The sequence below is a fragment of the Myotis myotis genome, unplaced genomic scaffold (genome assembly GCF_014108235.1).
Source record: "Myotis myotis isolate mMyoMyo1 unplaced genomic scaffold, mMyoMyo1.p scaffold_m19_p_5, whole genome shotgun sequence".
Classification (NCBI taxonomy): domain Eukaryota; kingdom Metazoa; phylum Chordata; class Mammalia; order Chiroptera; family Vespertilionidae; genus Myotis; species Myotis myotis.
In genome coordinates this window covers 15,290,976-15,300,026 of record NW_023416357.1, presented here as the reverse complement: position 1 = coordinate 15,300,026, position 9,051 = coordinate 15,290,976, and the positions used below count along the sequence as shown (strand labels likewise).

Below are 9,051 nucleotides of genomic sequence, written 5' to 3'. Positions count from 1 at the left end.
CACCTCTCCAGGTCTGCTGGCAGTCAGAGCATTTCTCAACCACTCCACACAACATTCAGCTGCTTACAGGGCTGCTGAGTCCCCCTTCCCACCCACTCCAGAGGATGAGGCCAAGTTCTCTCTGCTCCCTGATCCCTCAAGCCCACTTGGGCACAGGCTTCCTTTCTCAAAAACTCATGTCAGGGCCTAATGCTATCCATTGCCTCACCCCCACATTGCAGAATTATTCCCTCTGCAAGAAGAAAATCTCGTTTCATCAGGCTTTCTTCCAAATTTATTGTTTTGGGCATAGCCTTTGTGTTCTTAGGAGACTCAGTTTTAGTATTCAGAACCTTTTCTCTCTTATTCCCTCCACGGTGAGTTCCAAGAGCATTTTGAAACTCAGAAGTCAAGTGCTGAGTTCTTGCTTTCGCTTTGCATTCCTCCCATAGTAATCCTACTCTGCAGGCAGTAAATGCTGAGGCCCTCACTGCTACCTAAACAGTCCAGAAAGGTCAAGAACTTGAAAAATAAAAACTGCTGGGGGGTGAGGGGGGCAGGTTGTATATCATGCAGCCGCAGAAAGATTCATAATACCGTATTAGTGGTACTTGGGAAATGGCAACTGGAAAAGGTCCTCTGGTGTGGGAGGGTTCTCAGGTGAGAGCCACTTCTGGGTATTGGGAGTTGGCTGGAAAGAGAATGTGACTGAGAGGTAATTAGACTGCTAAGGGTGTTGGGGATCAAGGTGGGCACGGAATACATGTATTTGGGTATGAGGCACTCTCTAGGGTCGAGACCCAGACATTGACCAATTCTTCTATCTCAACTAGAGTCAATTCCAAGAAAGAGATGTAGAAGATTTGGGTCTGAGTGTGGAACATGCATGAAGGCTCACCCAGACTAGAATAAGAGAAAGGACTGCACCCAGGTTGCTGTGCTGTTCCTTCTGCCATCTGAGCAGTGGAGGGGAATCTAAACAGGGTTTCATGACAGCTGCTGTTGGTCTGTCAATCCTACCCAACCTTCAAAATTCAGCTCAGATTTCATCCCCTTTCATGGTGCTCCTGCATAACTCAAATTGACCTGCTCCCTTCTCTGCATTCTGCAGCACCAGTCGTTCTGGCATTTGAGCATTACTGCATTCCATTGTGTATGTCATTTGTGTTTAATTGTCCTGCCTACAAGATGAGGAGATCCTTTGCAATCAGTACACAAGCATCAGCAAGTCTCCTGTGTGTGCCTAGAACTGTAACAGGCCAGAAGATCCGAAGCAAAAGAAACAGCAAAAGCCAGCTGGGACAGACACTGCAAGTTGTCTGCTCAATATCCTTTCTCTCCTTCCTAGCAGAACCCATGCCTGGCTAAAACACTCCATTTCCCAGCTATGGTGGCCATGTGACTTCGCGCTGGCAGATGGGATGTAAGTGGAAGGGACTGAGCAGGGCTCACAAGAAAATCTTCAGACTCAGCATGTGCATGCCCTTTGCCCTTTACCCTTTGTCCTCTCTTCTCCAAAACATAGACAAAATGCTCGAGGTAAAGAGGCCACTGTGTGACTATGAGAGGCTGAACATGAGGACAGAAGCACATGGAACAGATGATTGAGTGAGCTGCCCAGCTCCGGACTTCTTGTTCCCTACAAGACAAAGACCTGGCTTTAGTTGCGTGGCTATAAGCTGTGCGGCCAAAACAGCTCCTTACGGATAGACCAGCCATGGTTTTCTATAAGTGTTTTTCAAACTTTCCCACCAAAAAACCTTGAAGATGGAGGAGGGTGAAGAGACAAGGGGAAGTTGTATCCTTGGAGGCTGGGAAAGGGAACCCAAACAGATACCACAAGACGAACATGTCTTTAAAGTTGCTGGCTTTTTCTTAGAAATGCATGTGAATTTTTCCTTTTCCTTAAACACCTGCATTTATTTTAACAAATAATGTCTTAACTAGGAGTTGCTTTGGGTTGGATTGTGTCCTCTTCCCCGCCTCCTAAAAAAGATACATTGAAGGGTTAACCCCCAGCACCATAAAAGGTGAGCTTATTTGGAAGTAGGGTCATTTTGCAGATATAATTAGTGAAGAGGTGGTCATACTGGAGTAGGTTGAGCTCCTAATCCAATGTGACCGTGTCCGTATAAGAAGATTGCCCTGCCCTAACTGGTTTGGCTCAGTGGATAGAGTGTCGGCCTGAGGACTGAAGGGTCCCAGGTTCGATTCCAGTCAAGGGCATATAACTTGGTTGCGGGCACATCCCCAGTGGGGGGTGTGCAGGAGGCAGCTGATCAATGTTTCTCTCTCATTGATGCTTCTAACTCTCTATCCCTCTCCCTTCCTCTCTGCAAAAAATCAATAAAATAGCTGAAACCGGTTTGGCTCAGTGGATAGAGCGTCAGCCTGCGGACTGAAAGGTCCCAGGTTCGATTCCGGTCAAGGGCATGTACCTGGGTTGCGGGCACATCCCCAGTAGGAGGTGTGCAGGAGGCAGCTGATCGATGTTTCTCTCTCATCGATGTTTCTAGCTCTCTATCTCTCTCCCTTCCTCTCTGTAAAAAATCAATAAAATATATTTTAAAAAATCAATAATATATATATATATATATATATATATTTTTTTTTTTTTTTTTTTTTTTTAAGAAGATGGGCCTATGAAACAGAAACTCCCAGGGAGAATGCCACATGGAAGTGGAGGATTGCAGTGAAGCGTCTACAGCCAAAGGATGCCAAAGATTGCTGGCAAACCAGATTCTAGGAGGTAGGCAAGGAAGGCTTTCCTGGCAGGTTTCAGAGGGAGCATGGCCCTGTTGGCACTTTGATCTCAGACTTCCAACCTCCAGAACAGAGGCAATAGATTTCAACTGTCCTAAGTAACTACTGTTGGGGTAGCTTAGGAATTCACAAGCTAATCTTGTCCTCCAAATTTTTGAGTGAAAACTGTCATTCTAGAAAGAGAAAGTTATATGTTGATCTTCTAGATCAGAGGTTCTCAACCTGTGGGTCACGACCCCTTTGGGGGTCGAACGACCCTTTCACAGGGTCGCCTAAGACCATCCTGCATATCAGATATTTACATTACAATTCATAACAGTAGCAAAATTACAGTTACAAAGTAGCAACGGAAATAATTTTATGGTTGGGGTCACAACATGAGGAACTGCATTTAAAGGTCCAAAAGGTTGAGAACCACTGTTCTAGATGCTATTTGATGGGTGCTTATGATAAAGGAAAGGAAAGAATCCAGAGGACCATGGGGAGTTTCAACTTAGGGCTACCAGAGTAAATTAGTGTTAAGACATGCTATAGAGCCGAAACCGATTTGGCTCAGTGGATAGAGCGTCGGTCTGTGGACTGAAAGGTCCCAGGTTCGATTCCAGTCAAGGGCATGTACCTGGGTTGCGGGCACATCCCCAGTGGGGGGTGTGCAGGAGGCAGCTGATCGATGTTTCTCTCTCATCGATGTTTCTAACTCTCTATCTCTCTCCCTTCCTCTCTGTAAAAAATCAATAAAATATATTAAAAACAAAAAGACATGCTATAGAAATGTCCACATGAAAACTTGAGCTATGGGCTGGACCTCTGGCCAGAGTTCGAACTCTAACTCTTAATTTGAGCTAAAGGGCATGAAGAAACCTGGAGCTTCTAGGCTTGACTAGTCTGCCAAGGAGATGAGTGTGAAAGATGAGTATGGCATGGGGTGGGGCTGGGTTGTGGTACCACACAGTGGGGGGCTCTGGTTAGTAGTGTGACTTAAAGTTCACTGAGTGTCCCCAGTTGGCCCTGGAGCAGATTAAGAAGCATGGGGAGCCCGGCTGGCATGGTTCAGTGCTTGAGCACCAACCTATGAACCAGGAGATCGTGGTTCAATTCCTGGTCAGGGCACATGCCAGGGTTGCAGTCTCAGTCCCCAGCGTGGGACATGCAGAAGGCAGCTAATCAATGACTCTCTCTCATCGTCAATGTTTCTATCTCTCTCTCCCTCTCCCTTCCTCTCTGAAGTCACTAAGGAAGAAAGAGAAGGAGGAGGAGGAGGAGCAGGACCAGGAGCAGGAGCACGTGGAAGAAGAAGAGAAGACCCACAGGGCCCAGGACATCTCATTCAGCCAAGACACACTAAATCTGCTCACAAATGACTCCAAGTGAACCCAGCTTCTTGGATCCCTTTGACTTGGGGTGACCTCTACTAAGCCACAAAGCCAGAAAGGTCCAGGCCAGGGCCCTGCTTGGCCTGCCTCTTTGACATATTCGCAGGCACAGGCCTTGGGAATGACTGACTGGCCTTCAGGGTGGAGTAGGAAGGGTTTGTTGAGCCCCTTCACACTAGTACTTTTTCCAGTCATTGAGGTACCTCTGAATATACAAATCAAGCAGAGGCCCTGGTGGTAGGGAGAAGGGGAATTACGTGAAATGATCCTGGAAAAGGACCAGGGCATTTGAAGTGCACAGGGGGCGAAATGTGTGTGTGTGTGTGTACATACTAGTACACATGTGTGTCTGCACACACAGTTATGCCTGCCTGCACTTGGGTTAGCAGTTAATAAAGATCTTGATCTGGTAGCAGGGAAACCCAACAATACAGGAAGAAAAGATAAAGGCAGACTTGGCTTTGAAATGAGCTCACGTTTGGAGGAGGCAAGGTTTTACTATTGCTGGTAAGTGAATGAGAAGAGTGTCTAGAAGAAATGACAATATTTCTATTTGTTGCTTTGGCTTCAAATTGATCAGTGTTACAGGCTTATTGCTTATTAACTGCGGACTTTCTGTTCCTGGCCAGTAACTCAGAGTTCCAAATTGAACCCCCAGCCCAAAACGTGCAGAATCTGAAATTCTACCAGGTGAGATTTATCCATTCTGATCCTGGCCAACTTTTGGTCTTCAAGATTTCTTTTTAAAGGATAAGTACTCCCAGGAGTACTAACACCTTAAACCTTCCTTTATCGCTTAATGCATTCTAGAGAGGATTAGTGGATTAGCCCAGGGTTGGCCTGGAGTAAAGAGAGATGAAAGAAGGAAAAGAGAGATGGAAGGCACCAATACAAAAGAAAGAACCCACTTTTCCCTGGCCTGTTGACTCAGTTAGTTGGAGTGCCATCCTGTATACCAAAATGTTGTGGGTTCAATTCCAGCTCAGAGCACATACCTAGGTAGCAGGTTTGAGCCCAGGTTGGGACTCCTATAAAAGCCAACCCCAATCCATGTTTCTCTCTCACATGATGTTTCTCCTTCTCCCCCTCCTCCTCCTCCTCCACCTCCTCCTCCTCCTCCTCTTCCTCCTCCTCCTCCTTCCTCTCTCTCTCTTTCCCTCCCTCCCTTTCTCTCTAAAATCAATAAACCATATCCTCAGGTGAGGATAAAAAAAAAAAAATGCACCCACTTTGCCTTGGCCTACAGCTGGTTTTACTGCTTCTGTCAAGTGTAGGCCCTGAGAAAGGTCTGACCCTGTTTTGTTGTTGTTGTTTGTAGGAAGAGGGAAGATTTTATATTTCAGGGTGATTGGGCACCGACTGAAGGCTTCCCATCACACACAGGAAGCCATGTAAAGACTCCGTGTCCAGTTTTTGGGGCTTTTCTAGGAATCTTGATTTATTTATGCAGTAAACATTTATTGAGCCCCTGCTATGCAGCAGACACTTTTAAAAACCACACTAACCAAAACAAGCAAAAATGCTTGCCCCCACAGAGCAAACTTTCTAGTAGGGTGGAGAGAAAAACAATAAACCAGTAAAATGCATAGTGGTCCAATGACAATATGTACAAGGGAGAAGAGTCAGGCAGAAACATGAGAAGGTCGGGGTGAGGAGTGGTGGGCAACATTAGATGTGACATTTGAGCAAAGATCAGAATGAGAGAATGAACCAAGTGGATATCTGCGGGACAGGAGAGGAAACAGCACGTGCAAAGGCCCTGAGGCAACACAGTGTGCACACCTTTGGGAGGAACATAGGGGAGGACACTGAAGTACAGAGTGGAGAAAAACAGGAGATGCAACAGGTGAAATGCAGGAACCTCATCACATAAAAATCTTGTAGGTGCAATTATAGGGACTCTTTTCCTGAGGTCACAAGGGTGGAGGAAGGGCGGGGATGGGGAAGGTGAGTGTCTCTAGCTAAAAGCACCTCACTAGAAAGGAAATCAGTTCCAGCTCTTCACAACCTCTGAGAAGCAAGGGAAGGAACTAATATCTATTGCTTGAAAGATATTATCTGGATTTTTCCAAGGTGGTGGGGCTGGCATTTGAAACATTTAAAAGCCATGCTCTGTCATTCGCTCACTCTCCTCACCCCAGTCCCCACCTTGGTGACATCTCAGATCCCTGGTCTTCTTGTCTTCCTGTCTCTTCCACTCTCTCTGACATGATCTAATTGGTGTCCCTGTATATTTATCTTGCCTGAGATAGAATGAAGGAGAAGCCATGACATGTGTAGGTGAGGCTATATTGAACAGCAGGGGAGCAGTAAGTCACATGTCCCCGATCCAGAACTTGCAGAACTTTCACCCTAGACAGAAGATGGCCAGATTATTTTACCCTGGAGCCCTACCAAAATAATAAAGAGCTTACATTATGTGCTCTGCCTTTAAGGAGACTCATCTGCATTTGAAGATGCTGGCCGCGTGGTATTTAATTTCCCTTTAATAAATAAAGACTTACGTGCGAGCTGTTTTAGAATTTGGCAGTAGGAAAGCTGGTCTCCTACAGAGGGCTGTGCTTCCTTTTATGAGCTAATGCAAATGATGGAAAGCGTGTTTCTTTTTATTTCTTGGAAGTCAAGATGCTCAGAATTAGGTTATTTGCTGACTTGAGACCCTGCGTTATAGTGGTGAGTTAACAAGCCAGGGAAAGTTGAATATTCTCGATAATGGGATGTTATTTGTCTCTGCAGGTGCCTGAGGCCAGGGAAATCGGGGAGCCACAAAGGGGTTAACAACTGGCGATTCAACAACTGAGGAGGGGCATCTGCCTCAGAAAGGGCCCTGCCTCTGGACCTTCTCCATTTCGGCGTCACCCCAACCATTGCTCCTTTGACCATAATCCCAGGGACCTTCCCGAAGCAGGGGGTGGGTTGTGCCTCTCCTCACAAATCTTCGGTTCACTCCCTGCCCTTCAGAGTGCTCTTCAGACCCTTTGCATGACATTAAAGAACCACCTTATTGGTGTCCCAAACCTCAGAATCTCTTGGAGTCTTTTTTAAAAATTGATTTCAAAGAGGAAGGGAGAGGGAGAGAGAGATAGAAACATCAATGATGAGAGAGAATCATTGACCAGTTGCCCCCTGCACACCCCACACTGGGGATCAAGCCCACAACCAGGGCATGTGCCCTGACCGGGAATCGAACTGTGACCTCCTGGTTCATAGGTCGATGCTCAACTACTGAGCCATGCTGGCCAGGCCCTGGAGCCTTTATTTTAAATCCCCATTTTGGAGCCTGCTCCAAGCAGAATGTTCTGGGGTGTCCCAGGGGTCTCACCATTCCAAGGCCCTGATGTCCATACCTGGTGTAGGAGCTGGACTGCAAGGCCCTGGAATGCGATGGCTTATTCAGACCAGGACCTCAGCCACTTACACATATGGGGCTGGTGGGGGACAGCCAGAGAGCACCCACTGTTCCAGAGTCTTCCACAACACCTGTGCTCCCCAGGGGGCCTCTGCTCTTGATCGCCTGGTGTGAGCACCTCACCCACCGATTCTACACCATCTCACTGCTTTTCCGAATCATTTCCCCTTGGAATCCAGTGGGGCTTTTAATGACTGTCTTTCCCACTAGTTCCTGGAGAGCAGAGACCAGCCCATTTGTTTTTTGTGTCCTTCATTGTTTTTCTTACACTGCTTCACAGGTTTAGAGAAGGTTCAAAACACGACTGCTGAAATAACAAGTTTCAAAAGCTGCTTTTCATCTCTTATTTTTAAGTAAGGATGTTAGTCAAGCTATTGCCTCCCACAAGACAATTTAAACCTTTTCTCCAATTACTTTTCTCCAATTATGCAACTGAATGTTTTACAGAAGTTTTCCCCATTAGCAGGCACTGAGGAGGTGTGGGGAACCTTGGGGGCCCTTTCCAGCGCCCCAGGAACCACACCAACGTCCTCGAACACCCCTGCAATGCAGCCACCGTCCTTTCCTAATGCTCTCCTTGGAAAAGAAAGAAAAGAGCAAAGTAAAATCTACCAAACTAAGACTTTGGAGTGACTAGTTTTAACCCAGCCCAACCACTCTGCTTTTCTTAGCATCTCTTTTGCTTGCCCCTGATTATGGCCTCCAAACCAACAGGCAAAAATATAGGATGTGGGAAAACTTGAGTAAGAGAACAAAACCAGAATGTTTTCAGCTTTGGGGAAGAAAAATACCTTTTGGGGGGGTTGGTGTTGCTGTTACCTTTTTTCTTAAATTTTAAGACTTATTAGGCATCATCTAAATTGATCAATAGATATTGGTTGACCCTATTCTGTGCTAGGTATTGTGTCACATGCTGTGGACCATAATTTCCGCTTCAATGGTGTTTATTTCTTTAAACATCTGTGTCTGTTAAAAAAACAAAACACTTTTCTTCAAGATGAGTGAAGAATCGCCTTACTTATGTGAGATTTTCATTCTGTGTTGGATTCTGCAAGAGCTTACCATGTCAGTTTCTCTCGTCTTCAAAGGCTCACAGACTACAATTCCCAGACTTCCTTGCAGTTAGATGGAGCCATGTGATTATATTCTGTCCAATGGGATATGTTTATGAACCTCTAGTTCCCACTCTCCATCCTAATCAGTCTTGGAGGCCACGTGTCCTAGATGGTGAAGGTACAAGATGAAGCAGAGCTACCAACCTGTGGTAGACTAGGATGTGAATGAATTATACTCTCACTTTTGTTAAGCCTCTGAAACATGGGGGCCTATTTATTAGCAAAGGTTTTTTTTTGAGTAATATATATTCTTTCTTTAATTTAGTGGGGGGGGGGGCGGTTTGGTTGGTTTAAATTCTTTCTAATGAGCTCTGTACCCTTTTTCTCCATTTTATGAATCTAGCCAGTGAATAATCTTGAGAAGAAATACACATGCCCTGGGCACTGATGCTCTTTCCCACCTTTCCATCAG

General features: G+C 45.9%; 1 long non-coding RNA gene across 1 annotated transcript; it reads left to right on the top strand.

The window, feature by feature from the left end:
* Nucleotides 1-3,980: 3,980 nt before the first annotated feature.
* Nucleotides 3,981-7,132, top strand: LOC118656384. Its single transcript, XR_004967596.1, has 2 exons — nt 3,981-4,622; nt 6,852-7,132. It is a non-coding gene; the product is annotated as an uncharacterized LOC118656384 (long non-coding RNA).
* The last annotated feature ends 1,919 nt before the right edge of the window (nt 7,133-9,051 follow it).